This window comes from Lithobates pipiens, unplaced genomic scaffold (assembly GCF_037356315.1).
Source record: "Lithobates pipiens isolate NorthernLeopardFrog02 unplaced genomic scaffold, aLitPip1_a1.2 Scaffold_8, whole genome shotgun sequence".
Taxonomy (NCBI): domain Eukaryota; kingdom Metazoa; phylum Chordata; class Amphibia; order Anura; family Ranidae; genus Lithobates; species Lithobates pipiens.
In genome coordinates this window covers 654,020,957-654,041,854 of record NW_027507903.1, presented here as the reverse complement: position 1 = coordinate 654,041,854, position 20,898 = coordinate 654,020,957, and the positions used below count along the sequence as shown (strand labels likewise).

The 20,898-nt window shown below is 45.8% G+C and overlaps 1 protein-coding gene across 1 annotated transcript in view; it reads right to left on the bottom strand.

Annotated features, from left to right (window-relative positions):
- Positions 1-18,042: 18,042 nt before the first annotated feature.
- Positions 18,043-20,898, bottom strand: part of LOC143961724 (NACHT, LRR and PYD domains-containing protein 3-like) — a 118,027-nt gene continuing 115,171 nt past the window's right edge. Inside the window, exon 10 of the mRNA XM_077471055.1 lies at positions 18,043-19,371. The gene's annotated coding sequence lies outside the window, so the exon portion shown is untranslated. The remainder of the gene's footprint in view (positions 19,372-20,898) is intronic.

Below are 20,898 nucleotides of genomic sequence, written 5' to 3'. Positions count from 1 at the left end.
CATACTGCAGGAGACAATAAGAGACTGCGGACATACTGCAGGAGACAGTCAGAGACTGCGGACATACTGCAGGAGACAATCAGACACTGCAGACATACTGCAGGAGACAATCAGAGACTGCAGACATACTGCAGGAGACAATCAGACACTGCGGACATACTGCAGGTGACAATCAGAGACTGCGGACATACTGCAGGAGACAATCAGACACTGCGGACATGCTGCAGGAAACAATAAGAGACTGCGGACATACTGCAGAAGACAATCAGAGACTGCAGACATACTGCAGGAGACAATCAGACACTGCGGACATACTGCAGGAGACAATAAGAGACTGCTGACATACTGCAGGTGACAATCAGAGACTGCGGACATACTGCAGGAGACAATCAGAGACTGTGGACATACTGCAGGAAACAATCAGAGACTGGCGACATACTGCAGGAGACAATCAGAGACTGGCGACATACTGCAGGAGACAATCAGAGACTGGCAACATACTGCAGGAGACAATCGGGGACTGCGGACATACTGCAGGAGACAATCAGAGACTGCGGACATACTGCAGGTGACAATCAGAGACTGCGGACATACTGCAGGAGACAATCAGAGATTGCGGAAATACTGCAGGTGACAATCAGAGACTGCGGACATACTGCAGGATACAATCAGAGACTGCGGACATACTGCAGGAGACAATCAGAGACTGTGGACATACTGCAGGAGACAACCAGAGACTGCAGACATACTGCAGAAGACAATAAGAGACTGCAGACATACTGCAGGAGACAATCAGAGACTGCAGACATACTGCAGGAGACAATCGGAGACTGCGGACATGCTACAGGTGATGGTCAGAGAACTTTCAGCAATGCACAGCTTGACAGGTGAATAACACACCTCAGGGTTTAAGCAGTCAGGCATTTTATGGGTGCAAGGACATACCTGGGCAGCCAAACTCACTACATATATTTAGAGGTATGTGGGCGGGGCTTCCATTCTATGTTCTCACTACAACAGCCGGGAGCTCCACTGATGCTTTGTAGGGGGGCCTGTTATCCGTGAATTAGGGCCCCAATGAAGGTTTTGCAGACTGCACAGAGGACACGGGAGGCTGTATTCCTGTGCAAGCCAGCTGAGATGAGGCGGGGCCGGGGGCTCCACTGACGCTCTGACCCCGCCCCCATGCAGCCTGTATGCTCGGAACAGAGCAGCTGTAGTGAGAGCCAGTGATCGGAGTGGGAGCGTCAGTGGAGCTCCCAGCCCTGCCCCCTCTATACTGGCTGGGGAATACAGAGGTCCGGGGGCGGGGCCGGGAGCTCCACTGACGCTCCCACTCCGATCACTGGCTCTCACTACAGCCGCTCTGTTCCGAGCATACAGGCTGCATGGGGGCGGGGTCAGAGAGTCAGTGGAGCTCCCGGCCCCGCCCCCTCTCAGCTGGCTTACACGGGAATACAGCCTCCCGTGTCCTCTGTACACTCTACAAAACCTTCATCGGGGCCCCAATTCGTGGGTAGCAGTGCGGGCCCCCCTACAAACATTGGGCCCAGGGCAGGTGCCCCGTTTGCCATGCGCTAAAGACGGCCCTGCATTGGCTCAGTGGACCATTATGAACGCAACATACTAATTTTAACTATGCCCATGTCAAGGGAAAGGCCGAGAAAGATTTGAAATTCAGAGACCGTAATTGGTCTCCAATCTCTGGCAAGGGAGGACTGGGGATTAGCAGCAATGAATTGACCAGCAAATTGCTTTGGTCCACAATATATCTATAGAGATCTTCAGTGAAAAACAGCGAATAAAAATCAAGTGATGTAAAATCAACTGTTTCCACCTGAATGCCGGGTTGGCCAGTGAATGGGGGAAGTACAGGTGGTGTAGAAGTGGTGGGTTCCCAATTAGGATTGGCAAATGCAGCAGGAAGAGCACTATGGGCACAACGGGCCTGTCTTTGTCTTCTTGGTGGCAGCAGGACACTACTTGTGCTTGCCAGCTTGAACTGCACTTATGGGACTCACCACGTGATACTGCAGTGCTGGATGTATGACCAGGGTGTACTAGGCTGCTGGTGCTTGCCAGTTCACCAGAAGGAATAGCGGTGCTAGTACTTCTCTGCTCCATACAAGAGTCCTAAGATTCTTGCACCTCAACAATAGAAGAAGTTTGGGGTCTGATACTCCTGATCTTGGTAGGGACTCCGTCGTCTGAGCCATCTGTCATGGAGCCGCTGTCGTCTACAGGATCGTATTCTGAGCCTAAATCTGACAGATGAGTGACTTACTGTTCACTATCTGTCATGCTCAGAAACGTGTAGGCCTCTTCACTACTATACCTTCGTTTTGCAATTTTGGACTCTAAATTTAGTGGTACACTAGTGAGACTCACAGGTAAAAAAGCACCTAGGCTGTTAGCGACTGTATCAACACACTACCAATAAAACTGTTAGCGATTGAAGGGATCAGGCCTGACTCTGCGAACGCTGCAGTTATGTGTGTTTAGTGTATTGTAAGTGACAGTGATTGATCGATACTGCACTTGGGTGGGCTGGGCTAGGCATAGGGGCAAAATGCAGGTGCTAGCAGGTATCTGGGCTGATCCTACTAATACTGCTTTTTTGGGAACCCTAAACTGCTAGGGACACAGATATCCATCTGTTCAGATACTATACCACTAAGGGAGGTGTATGCTGCGTGCGTAACTGTTAGCGGTACTGGCACTAACCTGGCGCTGCCTGGGGTGATGCAGACCCTATCTGACCCTAAAACCTTACTTATATCACCCACCGAGTGATCAGGAGGTTAAACCTTTATTAGGTAATAAACGGCGGGTGCCCTAAAAAATAAACTAACTGACCAGCGTCACCCGCAATAGTTATACAGTGATCACTGGTGAAAGGGTTAACTAGGGGGCAATCAGGGGGTTAAAACCTTTAGTTGGTAGTATATGGGGCTCCCTGACGCTATAAAACACTGGCAGCAAACCTAAGTACCTACCTCCCTAACTAGTGTCACCTGTGACACTAATACAGCGATCAAAATCTAACTGCCCTAACAGTTATTGCAGTCACAATGCACCAATGCAGTAAACAGTAAAAAAAAAAAAAAGAACTTCTTTGGTGTCACTGTGACGGGGGTGCAGGGGGTGATTGGGGGGTGACTGGGGGTGAAAAGTGTGCCTAGAGTGTTCTACTGTTAGTGTAGTGTTTGGTGCTCTTTCTTGATGTCTTCCCTCCTCGGCGCCAGAACGAAAAGATCGACATGAGGAGAGATGACATCACTGCCTCTACCTCTGTTTACATTACAGAGGAAGTGTTTCATTGGCTGGAAGCGATCGCGAGGGAGTGGCCACGAATGAGTGGCCTCCCCCTCATCTCCGATCGCTCCCACAATGAGGCCGACCCCCGCAGGGCCCACCCCCCGTGGGCAGGTAGGGACGTACAGGTACGCCCATATGCCTGGCGTGCCATTCTGCCAACGAACATCGTTATGCAGCAGTCGGCAAGTGGTTAAAATAAGTAAAATTGCATGAAATGAAATTGTTTATGTTGTATATGCGCTCCAGTGCCCATGCGGTCTGATGTACATCGGTCGTACTAAACGCACTTTGGACAATCGTGTATCGGAACACATTAAAGCAGAGGTCCACTCTAAAATGGACCTCCGCTCATCGGAATCCCCCCCCTCTGGCGCCACAATTGGCACCTTTCAGGGGGGAGGGGGGTGCAGTTACCTGGATAATCCAGGTAACTGCACGTACTTCCGGGATAGCTGTCTGCGGAAAGGGGCGTAGATTACGCCCCTTTCCGCAAGTGCCCGCCCCTTTGTGCAAGTGCCCCGCTGCCTGCTGGGAAACACACAGATCCCAGAGGCAGCGGGGACCGTCCTGATTGCGCCGCGCGACTCGCGCATGCGCAGTAGGGAACCGGGAAATGAAGCCGAAAGGCTCCATTTCCTGATTCCCATACCCAAGATGGCGGCGGCAGCACCCAAATGGCGATCTAGAGATCGGCTTCGGGTGCCGACATCGCGGGCGCGCTGGACAGGTAAGTGTCACTATTTTAAAAGTCAGCAGCTGCAGTATTTGTAGCTGCTGACTTTTAAAAAAAAAAAACGCGGAGTCCCGGCAGACTCCCGCTTTAACAACATTAAGATGGGTTTTAAAGATCACAGTGTATCCATGTACTCTCGATGCAAGCACAACAGGGATCTCTCAGAACTAAAATTTTGGGGAGTGGAAAAAATGTACCCAGATTGGAGAGGGAGTAATAGGGTAAGAGAATTATCAAAGTGCGAGACCAAATGGATTTATTTTACTGACACTTTTATGTCCCCAGGGAATGAACGTTGAGTTGGATTTAAATTGTTTTATCAGTAATTATTGAATTTTGAGCAAATTTTATAATGGGATTTTATAATCATTATAATAGTAAAAGGTTTCTGTGATTATGTAATCAATTTTAGATAGATAGTCTTATGCTATGATGTTGTTGTGATATATGTATGGGATTAAAATCCCTTTTAAAAATGTGAATTTGATGTATCAGACTGTTTAATGTCTAATATGATTTTAACATATATTGTAATCTAAGTTGAACATTGTATATATGTTGAATAAAAACAATAAGAGGGCTATAGTGAGCACATGATTGATGGTGGAATGAACTGTAACTTGAATTTAATACTCAGTCTCATCATCGATTAGTGTCTCTTTATAAATAGTGTCAACATACATGGAACAATCGGTTGAAAACAAGTGTGATTTCACCGATTGAATATAAACACATATGGTAGCAACTTAGCATACCTACCCGCAATCTGTGATGGGTATATATTGCGCCACTCAGTGATTTGTGGTTTTACCATGCACTGCTGGATTGACAATATAATGTTTTGTTAGATTGCATAATCTGGATGTGATGTGGCGGATGCTGTGTATCAGACCAGTATGAACGAGCGCGTGCAGGGGTAATACCCTGACACTTGTAGGTGTATATAAGGATGGGAGCTGCGTTGCGTGGCCACGCCCTCTGATGAAGTGATGACAAAACACGTCAGAGTGGGACCATGCAGTATCCTACGCCATCAGACTATCTGTTTACCCAGCCCAGGAACACCGCTTTATGAGAAATCAGCTGAGTGGTGAGAGGTGTACATATGATAGTGATGAGAGATTTGGAAGGTTTTCATTTTATCATTAATAAATATTACTGGATTACTCTATGTGCATTTTTTCTCTTGCTTGCTGTGAGCAATACCTAGATGGAGAGACGCAGTGCCCGCTGACAGAGATTGTTATAAACACAATCGTAATCCCTTTGGTTGTCTGGTAAGTTCATTATTTTAGGGAAGTGATGGCAAACCTTGGCACCCCAGATGTTTTGGAACTACACTTCCCATGATGCTCAGGCAATCTGCAGTGTAGTTGAGCATCATGGGAAATGTAGTTCCAAAACATCTGGGGTGCCAAGGTTCGCCATCACTGCCTTAGGGGATTGTTGCACACGCGGTGTGGTGATGGTATTCAGCTGGATTTAACCCCATATGAACTTTTTTGATGGACAATCCATGATTCACAATTTTTTTTTAAATTCGACATTAAAGTGGTTGTATACTCAATTTTTTAACTTTTACCTACAGGAAAGCCTATAATAAGGCTTACCTGTAGGTAAAAAAATATCTCCTAAACCTGTACGGTTTAGGAGATATTCCCCTCGGTATGCGCCGCTGACTGCAGCGGTGCATGCGCACAAGGGGATTCTTGGCCTGAATTCTTGGCGGGATTCTTGGCGGGAGTGACGATATCGCGGCTCCGGCCACTCACAGCGACGGAGCCGCGATACCCAGAAGAAACGCAGAGGGAGCATGTCAGCTCCCTCGGCGTGGATCGGGCCAGATGTCGGGGCCTCGTTCTAAGGTAAGTATTTCATAATGAGCTAGTATGCGGTGCATACTAGCTCATTATGCCTTTTGCTTTGCAGGTTTTAAAAAAAGAAAATTGCGGGTTTACTACCGCTTTAAAATCTCAATCCTTTCCTGTGATTGGTCAGCACTCCTAATGTTATCGCTTTTCTGTAGCATATTTTTGTGACAATCAATTGATTGTTATAGTCTGCTTGTTATGTTATAGGCTGCTTATGTTGTTTTGGATCCTCATCCTGTTCCCAGTTTGTGCCGCACAAACTGACAAACGGACAGAAAGCAAAAACAGATGGAAACCTCTGGAGATCTCATCACTATGTGAGACCGGGATCCATCCGCACCTGACAACCATCGTCACAGGAGAGGAGAGCCGGGGCTACCAGTTCCATACAGAATCCAAGCACCAATCCATGGAATGGCATTCATTGTCTTACCTGTGACCCAAAAAGAGTCACCTGCAAAAGTCCAAGGTCAAGTCAATGTTGATCGCCTTCTTCAACAACGATGGCATCACCCAAGAATGTGTGACAGCGGCTCTGCGATCGATTCCTAAAGAAACCTTTGCTGACAGTTTCCAGCTTTATGAACGTTGTCAGAAGTGCGTTGTAAAGAACGGCAATTATTCTGATGGTCACTAAAAGGTAATTTATATCTTCCATTTTGTTTATTTTCTGACTCCATTAATGAAACTTTTTAGACACACCTCGCAGGAAAGCGGCTCTTTCCTCATAGTGAATATAGAGAAGGGACTTAAATTGCAGTGCGAGCGCACAGGTCTCTCCACTCTCTCCCTCCTCATTGGCTCAGAGACAGCAGCAGGAGCCATTGACCCCCACTGCTTCCAATCACAACCAGTAAGGAGGGAGTGGGGCCGATCTGCACTCTGTGTGTCTATGGACACACAGAGCCAGCTCAGGAGGGAGCCCTCACAAGTACCCCCCCACAGCAAGCTTCCACTATATCAATCTTCCCTTCAAGCAATCCTTTCTTCCTTTGATCAAGCCTTTCATTGATCAATTGAACCTTCCTTTGCATGATCTGCTCTTCCATCTATTGACCCTTCCACGCATTGCTCCTTCCTTATTTTGATACTTCAAACATTCCATTCTTCCTTTGAAGGAAGGATTGATCAACTGAAGGAAAGATTGATCAATTTGAAGGGAGGATTGGTTGATCAATCAATGGAAGGAAGGGTTGAATGATCTAAGGAATGGTTGATCAATTGAAAGATTGAAGGATAGAACAATCAATAGATGGAAGGAAGGGTTAATTGAAGGAAGAATCAAAGCTGCTTCGGGGTGAACCTAGCCTTTAGGCATAGGCAGCAAGGATGACCAGGAAGGAGAGGTGAAGGTTAAAAAAGTTGCATAGGAATACTTCTTATCTATGGTGATGAGACTTTTGTAAAATAAAATAATCCCATTTTCTTTCTGAAGACAGACACATTTTTTTTATCCAGCTGCATTTACTTAGTGCAACTTAAACATCCAAGTGAAAGATAGAATACCAACATATCAGAGAACAGAATCAGTAAGTTGGAAAAATGATCACCCCTCCCCCTCCTAAAATGTCAATAAGGTGTAGCTCATGATCTTCTCAATGGCACACAAAGCCATGTGACTTTTCCCGGAGATAAGCCGTGGTCATTTTGATGTGCTCTTCAGTCCCCAGTAGTGCAACAATCACCTATGGGTGGCACTGTAACCGGTATCGATGGGATAAAGTTGTGGACAGGCACAAGTCCGGAGCTTATATACAAAGGCTTTATAGTTAAGTCTAATATTCAGAAGTTAAGGGTATTTGGTACAACAAAGTCTATCCCTGGATCAGGATGTGGCTCCAAACTGGAAGAAACTGGCCAGAGAGGCTACCAAGAGGCCTACAGCAACTCTGACAAAGAGTAGTCATTGTATGCATATGACACCAATATCACATATCCTCCCCAAATGTGGCTTGTATGGGGGGAGGGTAACAAAAATAAAGCCACGCCTCAAGAAAGGCCTCATGCCGATGTAGTGTCATATTTTGCTCCCCATCGTAGAATGCTCCGGAAGTGACGTTGCGGGCAGAAATTCTGCACTGCACATGCACAATGCGTTAAAAACACTTGTGCCATGCGTTCCAGAGGATTTGCGACAATGCCGTTCAGTGAAATCTTCAGATAATGTCACGGAAGTGAGTGAGGCGAGGTAATCGTGATGTTAACTTTAGACAGAGCAGAAAACGGTGCAGAGAGAGCAGGTAACCGTGGCTCGGGGAGGGGATTACCTCCCCTCACTTCCGTGACATTGTCTGACGGTTTCACTGGTCTGCATTGTTGCAAATTCTTTGGAACGCATGGCGCAAGTGTTTGGAACGCATCGCGCATGTACAGTGCGAAATTTCTGGCAGCAACGTCACCAGAGCATTCTACGATGGGGAGCAAAATATGACACTACACCGTCAAAACTGAGCTTTGCCAAAATGCACCACCAAGATTCTGAGGCCACATGGTAAAAGATGTTCTGGTGAGATGAGAATAAAATTGAATGATTTGGCATCAACAACAAACAATATGTCTGGCAGGAATCCATCCAAATAACACCATTCCTACAGTAAAACATGGAGGTGGTAATATCCTATTATGGGGGTGGTAATATCCTATTAAGGGGGTGGTAATATCCTGTTATGGAGGTGGTAATATCCTGTTATGGGGGTGGTAATATCCTGTTAAGGAGGTGTTTTACTGCAGCTGGGATTGGAGAACGTGTAAGTAGGGACTGGCTTAATGGTTTGGGCCGAGCATGAGTTCAGACCAAACATCGCTCGGTAGGATGTTTGTCCACTGAGCGTACAGTCAATAGGTTGTTAAAGATACAGTGGCCGGCTTCCCAGCTTTGCTCATCCGCTCATTAACCGATGAGTCATCAGCTGTCAGCATGCTCCCCCGCTGACAGCTGAATGAAAAAAAAATTGCCAAATTTGCTAGCAATAGAAAAATTATGAAAAAATAAAAAAACAGCCCTTGGGTCTGGTGTGGGTTTTAAACCACCCTCTAAATGGGACTTTTTTTGGGCATCCACAAAATCAATAATGTATATACAAATTATATTCTTAATTGGAACAAGTTAAAAATAGTTACATATACAAGGTTAAAAATCTGATGCAGTTTCCATGGCAGATAACTATTGGAACAGTCAGCACACAGGGTGGTGAAGAAAATAATACCCCAACGTGTTTTGAATTTCAGAAGCTATAACAAATTCTTCTTCAGGGGATTATACATGAAAAACGTTATTTATTTAGTTTAGCATTTATTTTAGTATTATAGATATTATCCAAGGGTGGTTATGGATTCCCTCTATTTATTGCATATATGTGTTAGCTAGTCTATTAAAACTCTGATAATGATACTGTTGATAAGCACAATGATATAAGGTTAGCTATGAAAACAAACACACTGATTAGTAAAGCAATGTCTTATTTAATTCCCAAGGAAATAGGAAAATTTTAACATGAAAACACTAAAGGAAAATATTATATAGATTATAAGAAAAGAACATCAAATATACGTAACCACAGCCCACTATCCTCTTGTCCAATGAGATATTGCCAAGAGGCAGACCTTTCAATATATTATATCTCTGTCCATCCTGCTGTATTGGCCTCTAGATGCAGTATTTGTCCATGGATCATCACTATGTGACCCTGGCCATCTTCAGTCTTAGCAGGCCCATTCATGAATGTCCTGCTGCAGAAGATCAATCATCTCTCTTTGAAGCTTTCTTGTAGAATGCTAATCAAGGATTTCCATCACACCAGTTGGTCAGGAGCCAAGCTTTTGTTCTACAAAGCTTCCATGTGTAACTTGTTACCAGGTGACTGGAATGCATCAACAAGAAAGAGAAACTCCAGAAATATGATATTAAACCATGTTACCTTCCAGCAGAGGTCATGTGACAGACGTGGACATCACACAGGAGAACATACGTGTATATCGGGATGCTACAGATGGGGTTATAGGGATGTCCCTGAACACGACTCTTCCCTATAACCCCATCAGCTGGGTGTAGTGCCACCAAATTGGGGGCCCAATTCATATCCAGCCAATCAGTACATGAGGAGCCACACACAGTGTCATCACATCTCACAGTGATTTGTGGATGGACAAAGATGAAGGCTGGCCTTCCACTCTGGGCCCTCCAATGGAATCATTGGGTGTGACTTGCGCATTATTAATGTGCTTTGCTGTTCCATATTTCCATGGCTGTATTTCCTATGCAGATACATATTTTCCTTATGTATAACAAGGACAGCCAGTGGCCTTGCTGAGGAATAGTGAAGATAAGAGGACCCGACCATGAATGGAGTGCAAGAAGAGAGCCCAGATTTTCCCCTCTCTTGTCCACCAATGACTAGATCCCAGTGATCTGATAGGAACCCATCTGGGAAATATTGATCCAGCTGACACCATAGATTCCCCTTTGTGACAAGTCCTCATTCAGTGACCCATTAGCAGCAGGTGGAATCATTGGCTCTAGGTGGGCCCCTGGCTGGTGTGCTGCATCTCTGCGGGGGCCCCAGCTGTTCTGCTGACCCTTCTGTGTTACCATGGAAATTGCTCTGTCAAGGAAAACAAAATCTGTATTTATTTCTTCTTCTTTTTTGAGGGGCCCATGAATTCAGAGACTGTCAGGTTATACTGCCTCCTACAGGAACAATGAGACACTGGCAAACAAAAACTGTGGGCCCAGTATAGCCCCTCCTACTCCCAGTATGCCTCATTTGTGTGGGTGTATCCAGGAGAATTGTTGCCTTTTCTCTGTGTATTTTATAATAATAAAATATGAATTTTGGGATACAGTTTGGCCGTGTTCTGACATTCTGTACAGGTGGAAGTCTCAGGTGGACTGTCATGGGGGAATAGAAAAGGGTCTTCACCAACCACAAGATTGGAGGAGCACAACTGTCTACAATGTTTTTGTATGATGGCGGATTAGCACTGGGAACACCTGAGCTCATTTGGGGGGGCAGCACATACTTTTGCCTCCACCTGAGGAGATCACACCCCACCTAATACATCCCCTCTACCTGAGGAGACCCTTACCCAACCCAATACCATCCCCTCCATCTATAAAGACCCCCTCACCTAATATCCTTCCCTTGACCTGAGGATACCCCACCTCAGGCAATACCATCCCCTCAACCTTGTGTACGATATCTGTCAGTCTCTTATTCCAACTGCACACAGCACAGACATCTCTTCCCTATTCCTACCTATAGCATTGCCTGCAGCTCTGACAGACTCATATTTCCATAGAAGGGAAATGTGCTTCACCAGAGACCTCAGGAGATTCCTGCTTCTCCTGCCTGCACCTACCTTCTTCCTAGCCATAGCAAGTTGTGATTGGACTGGGCTGTAATTTTTTTCACCTAACACTAGGTGTCCTCAATGCTCCACCTGCAACCCCTGCATTCTGTGCATCTAACGTGGGGCTAATATATAGGAAACATGACATAAAATGTGTACCATAAAACAAATGCATATTTACAAACAGTTTATGGAAGGGACATATGATGTGGTAAATAAAAAGAGAGGGCAGGGGGCGTGGCTTGGCCGCTGACCGGAATGGCCGCATAAGTGCTGAGCTCCACACATCCACACAGCATCGTTCAGCATCCAGCGCCATCCGACACCGCAGTCCATCCCACGGAGCTCCAGGGATCACCCCGCACCACCGGGGACATGACCCGAGGCAGAACCGCCGCTCACGGAGCGAGGAAACTGACGGATTTCTATATGAAGCCGCCCGGCGTGCAGGCCCAAGATGGCGCCGACCGGGATGAAGGCCTCACATCGCAGCAGACGCCCGCGGCCTCGGCAGCCCCTGCATCCACAGAGGATCACCTCTCTGACATGAAGGAGTCTGGAGAACAGCAGCGTTCACCCGCCATGTCACCGGCTGATAGAGGTAAGAGAGCAGCAATCTCCCCTGCACACTCTCCCTCTAAGCCTCCCCTAGTTAAGAAACAACATGGCGCTGGCACTTGTAGTCCCTCAGCAGCCTTCAGTGACTCTGACTCCTCGCTAGCTGCTTACAATACCTCAGACAGCCCTGCTTCTGAACATACACTGAAAGCCATGTTACTCTCATTACAAGCAGACATGCAGAAAGAGCTCAGATCCTCCATTAACCATTTGCTGGACAGAGTGAATGAAATGGAAGACCGCATAGATCATATTGAGCACCATCTCTCTGCCGCTACTAGCTCCCATAACACTGTGGTTGACATTCAAGATGAACATACCGCAGCTATCCGCCAACTGCGCCTTAAAGTCGCAGACCTCGAGGACCGCTCGAGGCGGAACAATATCAAGATCAGGGGAGTCCCAGAGACTGTGTCACCCCCCGATATTGTCCCTTACTTGCACCAGCTGTTTCACAAGATCATACCGGCCCTCACGCTGCAGGATCTCCTTATTGACAGAGCACATAGAATCCATAAACCACAGCACCTGCCTGACTCAATACCCAGAGATATCCTGGCTAGGATACACTTCTTTAACACTAAGGAGCAGATTATGAGGGCCGCAAGAACCATACGCAACCTCCCTGATCCCTTTGCTAAGATTCAACTATATAATGATATCTCAGCCGCTACCTCACAGGCACGCAAGGCCTTCTCCCAAATTACTGCGATACTCATAGAACACAAAATCGCATACAAATGGGGATTTCCCACCAAGCTTCTTGTAAACTACCAGCAACAACAAGTCGCATTTCTGACCCCCAAAGACGGATTCAAACAGCTACATAACTGAGGCATTGCCCCTCATGCACTCCCGGCTCCGCCTCTGAATACTAGATCCGCAAAGATCCCTTCTAGATGGGCTACGAAACCTAAATCCTGAACCTCCAAAATTGGGGGGCCGCCCCCCTGGGCAACCCCCCCTTCTTACCAGGCGCTTGACTTACCAGGTTAAAGTGGATGACTGCTTTTTTTTTTCTCTTTTGAACCCCCCCACGCCGAACTGCCACTGTGTGCCACGCACACGGCATTACTCTCTCTCCCAATTTACCATCGCACCTTACCCCCAGCCACTTTCTGTTCCTTCGGGAACCATTTGGATCCTTGGTTTACGCCTCTATATCTTCCGGTCATCGATATAGAAACTTCAATACTGTTTGTTTGATACACTGCAATTTCGTTCCTGTTCTTATTTTTCTTTTCTCTTGAGTTACTGTTACATTACTTGATTACCTCGACTTAAATTCAACGGTTGTTGTGTTCATTCTCTGTACACAGAGTTAGTGTTTGTACTTTGTTTTTCTGTAAAGGTCCGTCAATCTCAGTACCATTTTGACAACTGACCTTAGCAACTAATGTCCCTTACAATCACGTCCCTTAATGTTAAGGGACTAAATAGTCCTTTCAAGCGCTCCCTCTTATGGAGGGAAGCAGCGACTTCCCGATCTGATATCTTATGCGTACAGGAGACCCATCTATCCTCCCGGAACCCCCCACAATGTACCAACAAACGCTACCCCCATATCTTTCATTCCCACACTGATAAAAAAGTTAGAGGTGTTCTGATTGCAGTGCGCTCTACGGTAGTGCTCACAGTTTCCAATGTAGAGCAAGACCCCGAAGGGAGGTGCTTGATCCTATCCGCCTCTTTCAATAACAAACCCTTGGTAATCGTGAACATCTATGCTCCCAACACTCACCTAAAGCCCTTTCTTAAGTCCATTCTCGCCAAAATACAACACTACCCGAAAGATCAAATCATTTTATGTGGAGACTTCAATGCGGTACCAGATCACGCACTTGACTCCTCATCTCCCCAAAGGAGAAGGTCCTCCACCCTCTCCTCCTTTCTGCATCTGGAAGAATTTTATGACCCTTGGAGGTGTCAACATTGTACTGAGAGAGACTATACGTTCTATTCTAATGCTCAGAGGTCTTATTCCAGGATTGACCTGTTCCTGACATCCAAAGTGCTACTGCAAGCAGTTGCGTCCACTAAAATTGGCGTAATATCGTGGTCTGATCATGCCCCCATCTCTATGGTTCTCAATCTCTCCCCTCCTACCACCCCATTTACAATTTGGCGTCTGAATCCCAACTTGATCAGCACCAAGGACATTAGGGAACAGGTCAAGACTGCCATAGAGGATTATTTCGCTCTAAATCAACACTCTGTCCCCAAGCCCACCACGTGCTGGAACGCTCATAAAGCGGTTCTAAGGGGAATTCTATTGCGGCTAGGGGCTCAGGAGAAGAAAAAGCGCTCAGCGACCCTTAACACTTATCTAGATAGGATAAAGTCTCTAGAGAAGAGTAATATGAACTCGCCCTCTGCCTCTACGCACGCAGAACTCAGTAAACTGAGGTCAGAATTGAGTATTTATCTTCAGAATAAACATGAATTCTATCTCCGAAAACTTAAGCTAACCTGGTACTCTCAAGGTAACAAATCAGGGAAAGCTCTGGCCCAACAATACAAACACAGGACTGCCCAATCCACAATCTCCCACCTAATAGATTCTAAAGGCAACAGATTGACTAATCCCAAAGACATAGCTAACTGTTTCGGCGCATTTTATCAACAACTGTATAACTTAAAAGACTCCACGACTGAGACGCAGCCCACTGAAGCGACTATCCAGACATTTCTATCTAACGTTGCCCTCCCCTCCCTGTCCCCTTCTCAAGCTGCTGACCTAGCCTTACCTTTCTCACAGCTGGAAATTAAAAACGCAATTAAAAGTCTCCCCTTACATAAAGCCCCGGGTCCAGACGGTTTTGGAAACGAATATTATAAGACATTCATAGATGTACTGACCCCGCATTTATGCAGCTCCTTTAATCACATGCTGGCCACAGGGGAGATCCCCTCGGAATCCCTAGAAGCAACCATCTCCACTATACATAAACCAGGGAAGGCCTCGTATGACCCAGCCAACTACCGCCCTATTTCGCTACTTAACACCGATCTGAAAATGTATGCCAAACTCCTTGCCACCCGACTTTCACAACACATGACTTCCCTCATACACCCGGACCAGGTGGGCTTTATTCCCCGCCGACAAGCCTCAGATGGCACCCGCAGATTTGTAGATCTTATCCACTGGGCAGAGCACAGTCGAACGCCTTCTCTGTTGATATCATTAGATGCAGAGAAGGCGTTCGACAGAGTCCATTGGGGTTATCTTGAGGCAGTTCTCAAGAAATTTGGCATAGAGGGCGAGTTCTTACGAGCTATTCTAGGTCTATATACCTCGCCTACTGCGAGAGTCCGCACTTCGGGCATTCTCTCGAATCCCTTTAGAATCACTAACGGTACTCGCCAGGGCTGCCCACTCTCACCATTGATTTTTGCTCTAGTCATGGAGCCTCTGGCGCAGTCCATCCGCGCGCACCCCCATATCTCTGGTATCACTGTGAAAGACACCTGTCACAAGATAGGTCTCTATGCGGACAACGTCATCATAGCTGTCTCTGACCCAGTGAAATCCCTACCTACCCTGACTGAAGTTCTACAGAATTTTAGTGAAGCATCCCTATACAAATTAAACCACTCAAAATCAGCCATGCTTGGCATTGAGATTTCGCCAGCGCTCAAAGCAGAAATTGCTAAAATATCGCCCTTCTCCTGGGCCCCCGGTTCCTCTTTGCAATATCTAGGCATTCAACTGGTCTCTCCCTCCTCTGGATTATTACGAAATAACCTTGCCTCCTTATTCACGAAACTGAACAATTTATCCTCGAATATGTCCTCCTTAAAAGCTTCATGGGCTGGTAGGATAGCCCTAACCAAAATGTTTCTCCTTCCACATGTTCTTTATTTCTTTTGGACCCTCCCGCTTCCGATTCTCTCAGCAGACCTAGCTAAACTACAGCGTAATTTAGACTCGTTCATATGGGCAGGACGTAAACCCCGCTTGAAATCCTCTGTTCTACGCACTCCCTCTACCTCGGGAGGGAGGGTTCACCAGACGTTAGAAAGTACTACAAGGCAATCATTCTAGACCAAGGGAGACAATTGTGGTCGCAAGACCCCAACACAAGGTGGCACCAAATCGAAGCAGCAACTCTCCCAGCTGACCCACGACTAACCCTAGCTGCAATCTGGTTGTCTCTTCCGATCACACGTTCCATCCTTCCCACGGTACGAGCCTGCCTAACTCAATGGACTGCTATACGCCAGGATCATCAAGGCATACACAGAGACGCATTGAAAAATCTCCCCCTACTAACGCTCCAACTCCTCTCTCCAGACCTCTCGATCAAGCACTGGCATGAAGCCGGAATCAAAACAATTGGAGCCTTGTTTCTTGGAACAGATCTAAAAAGTTTTCAACAACTGACTTCGGAATTTAGTCTCTCACATAAGGACTTCTACATCTACTTAAGGCTCTGACATATCATCTCTCAAAGCTTGGCATCTCCAGACCCCACATCCAAGGAGCTACTCCATTTCTATAACCGCCCTCTTACTGTCTTAAAGGGTATATCCTTCATTTACAAACTCCTCTCCAGACCTACCTCGTCCTCAAAATCTGCGAGCATACTCTATTGGGAATCCCTGCTGCACTGCTCTTTCCCTATGGAAGATTGGCATCGAGTACTTCGCACCCCACTAGTCATCTCCAAAAACATAACGCATTGGGAAGCGGTCATGAAATTGTTTCATAGGTGGTACTATACACCGCAAAAGTTGGCGACCATCTTCCCCACCCACTCTCCAAAGTGCTGGAGAAATTGCAACTCCACTGGGGACTTATTCCACATCTGGTGGAGCTGCCCGGTTATTGGGTCCTTTTGGCTACAAGTCTCCTCTCTGGTCCAGACTCTGACCAACTCTCCCCAACAGCTGACCTCGCGAATGGCTCTCTTTGGTCTGGATTCCCATTATTGGCCCCCCACCAGTCTACCCGTAGTACACCACGTTTTAATCTCAGCGCGCCTGCTCATAGCTCGTGCGTGGAAAAACCCCCTCCCTCCAACGCTAACTGAGCTTATTAACACACTTAATGTTCATTGTCACATGGAATTCCTTTTCTCCAGAGTAAATATGACAGAATATAGATTCAACAAACAATGGTCCTCCTGGTTAACACACCCAAGCTGTGTTAAGCTTGTTTAACTAGTAATCCATCACCCCCAGACCAAGTGGAGCCGGCAGCGAAAGTCACTGGTTCAGTGTACTATTTTTTATATATCATATGTAAGTTAGCTCTGATTCTCCTGCAGCTCTGGTTACTTGACTCAGGTACCTCAATCAATTTCTTTTTCTACTCTACTCGTTTCTCTTCCCTTTTTTTTTTCTTGTTTTTTACAACCGCATTGGGACTAAACTTCACTCTCACTCTATCTTACTTTTCACTGTTTTTCTCTGGCATGGCGTCCCCACTCGACACAGCCCGCTGGGGTGTCGGGTGGGGACGGGATGCCCCCGGACCTACCGGATCTAGCTATACAGAATGTGTAGTATACAGCAGATGGGCTCCAGGCCCGTATGTTCTCTCTGCTAGTAACTCATGTTGGTTCAATATATCTGGGCATTTCTTGCTTATTTTTTCATCAACTTTCTGTAACTTATGTACAATGGTTGATATCAATGTTTGTTACTGCATTATATTACAATAAAATCATTTGAAAGTAAAAAAAGAGAGGGCAGGGAGAGTGAAAGGAAAGGAAATAATGCAGAGAGGGGGGAGGGAGAGGGGAGAGCGCAGAGAGAGATGAGAGAGAGGGAGAGATGAGAGAGGTGGAAGGGAGAGATGGGAGAGGGGGAAGGGAGAGGAGAGGTAAGAGGGGGGGAAGGGAGGGGAGAGGTGAGAGAGGGTGAAGGGAGAGATGAGAGATGGGGAAGGAAGGAGGGGGAAGGGATAGGAGGGAGGGAAGATAGAGGAGAGAGGCAGGGAAGGAAGGGAGAGGTGAGAGAAGGGAGAAGGAAGAGGTGAGAGAAGGGAGAGGTGAGAGGGGGGAAGGGAAAAGTGAGAGGGGGTAATGGAGAGGTGAGAGGGGGAAGGAAGAGGAGAGAGAGGGGGGAAGGGAGAGGTGTGAGAGGGAGAGGAGAGAGGGTATCGGCTGGGAAGAACAAGCTAAGAAGAAGTTGGTAATAATCACAGAAAAAGGTTAATAAAATATACAAAACTTTATTGATGAGTAAAAAACCTTAGTGGGGTAAATTTATAGAGAATAACACCTTCCAATAACCAGGTAATAATATTGGTAGTCCAATAATCAATCGGGATAATCGCGTCCCTTTGGGTGATGATCCATGACATGAAATCCTCCGGGAATAATACATGACCTCAGATACAATATATCAGACATGAAATGTAATCAGAACAATCGGTGGATAAATCCATTTAGATGATATAATACAAATTGCAGCAAGTTGTCAGTGAAAGGCGAAGCGGCTGAACGGACTTTGCACAATGAAATCTTAGGAGCCGTGTTGGCAGAGAGTCATGCAGAGCAGAGATGGGGGAGTTGGCAGAAGTAAAGATGAACTTCTAGAAATGGGATGACTTGGATAAGCTTGTCATTCAGGGGGATAAAGTTCTGGTTGTGGAAGAAAAACTCTGATATAAGGCAGCAGAGAGCCGGCTATGAGATCTCCATCTCTCCTTGGGATTGCTGATGGATCGGGTTCTGTTCTTATACAAGATAATGTCAGCAACATGGAGAAAGACATTGCAGAGAGAGACACTGGGAGCCGGGAATGCCGTATATGTTAGATAGAGCCGCATCACTTTATTACATCCAAGGAGAGGAGAGGAGAATGGAGGATGGAGAGGAGTATGGAGAGGAGGATGGAGAGGAGTATGTAGGATGGAGAGCAGTATGTAGGATGGAGAATAGTATGGAGTATGGAGAGGAGTATGGAGGATGTAGAGTAGTATGGAGGATGGAGAGGATTATCGACTATGGAGAGGAGTATGGAGGGCAGTATGGAGGAAGGAGAACAGTATGGAGGATGGAGAGCAGTGTGGAGATGAGTATGGAGGATGGAGAGGAGAGAGGATGGAGAGTAGTATGGAGGATGGAGAGGAGTATGTAGGATGGAGAGCAGTATAGAGTATGGAGAGGAGTATGGAGGATGGCGAGTAGTATGGAGGATGGAGAGGAGTAGGTCTCTGTCTGTATTAGTTATTGTTCCCGTCAGCTTTTATCAATGAGAAACTTTTTTCCCGCCATAAAATGAGTCCTAATAATGAGTCAGATCCTCATCATTATCATAGTAAGTATTGATAATATTGGAAAGTGTGAAATCCTACAGAGGGGAGAAGAGGGAATTCACAGTGGGATGCGACCATTATATCCATGAAGAGTAGAAGACTTTCCTTTAGAGGGTTGCAGAGAAATCCGAGGTGTTGGTGAGGAGATCCTCTATACATGGAAGAGGTTCAGCAGACCCAACACCGGGACACAATCACCAGACAAATCAGTCCACCTACAAGAGATAATTGTACAATTACACAGAGATATTACATTGTATACATTCCATAAAATATTTCTTCAATACATATATATGTGAATGTGATGTGTATATCATTCCATTTTACACAGGGACTCTGTGTTATTTCCAAACTCTGCCAAAGAGACACCAGAATTTATCCAAAAATCTCTAATCTTGTTCCCAGCGCACTAAATTGTGGCCTCATCATACAGACCGTTATTTATAAAATAAAATAAAGAAAGCTTGCAGGAAAGGACAATTGAAAAGTAATTCTTTATAAATGTCAGTTTTGCTGCAGCAGGTTCTATACATGCAAAAATCAATAACAAAGGTAAGGTGGAGTGGGATTTTGTATGTACCTTGTAACAAATATTATAATAGCCTATGAATAAAATATTAACAAGGGTATAAATAAATATTGATACATATTTTAATCAATATAGAAGCAGAAAGTTTAAGAAATGTATAAAACATTCATAATTACTTAACCGCTTGCCGGCCAGCCGCCACAGTTGTACTGTGGCAATGTGGCTCGGCTGCACGAATCGCTGTTATGTTACGTTAGTAACATAAACGGCCACTAGGGGGTACCCGCTCGCTCTCTGTGCCGATGTTAGTGCCGGGCGGTCTCGATCACCACTGGGCTACCATGATCACTCAGGGCACACAGAGAACCCAGAGCGCTGTGTGTAAACACAACGTTTTTGGTTCTCTGAGGGGAGAAACTGACAGATTGTCTGTTCATACAGAGTATAAACAGCGATCTGTTAGTTTCCCTGCACAGTCCAATCCCCCTTCAGTTAGAACACAAACTAGGACACACGTTAACCCCTTCACTGCCCCCTAGTGTTAGTTTTAATCGCACTGGTCGCTGTATTAATGCCAATGGTCCCAAAAATGTGTCAAAAGTGTCCAATGTGTCCGCCATAATGTCACAGTCACAATAAAAATTGCTGATCGCCGTCATTACTAGTAAAAAAAACAATTATTATTAAAAATGCCATAAACTATCCCCTATTTTGTAGATGCTATAAGGTGATCAAATACCACCAAAAGAAATCTCTATTTATGAGAAAAAAAGGACGTCAATTTTGTTTAGGAGCCACATCGCATGACCATGCAATTGTTGGTTAAAGCGACGCAGTGTCGAATCGCAAAAAGTGCTCTGGTCTTTGGCCAGCCACATGGTCCGGGCTTAATCGGTTAAATGACATTACAATACAATATAGAACAGATTAAAGTTGCATTCCATTTATTTATTTGATGTTGTTGGAAGTAGATATGGTCCAATGTCATATTTCTGGATTTTCTACATATCTGTTAATATTCCCAAAATCTGCCAGGCTTCTATGGTTTTTGAAAGGATGAAGATATTCTCACTCCCTGGAGGACAGGATGCCCCTCCCAAGTTGAGTTTATAGGCATTTAAGCCTCTAACTGTGCATGACAATTCTGACTCTGATCTGTCTATGAGAATTCCTGATTAACTGCTCTGCAAGCGAGCTTCAAAGAGAGCATGAC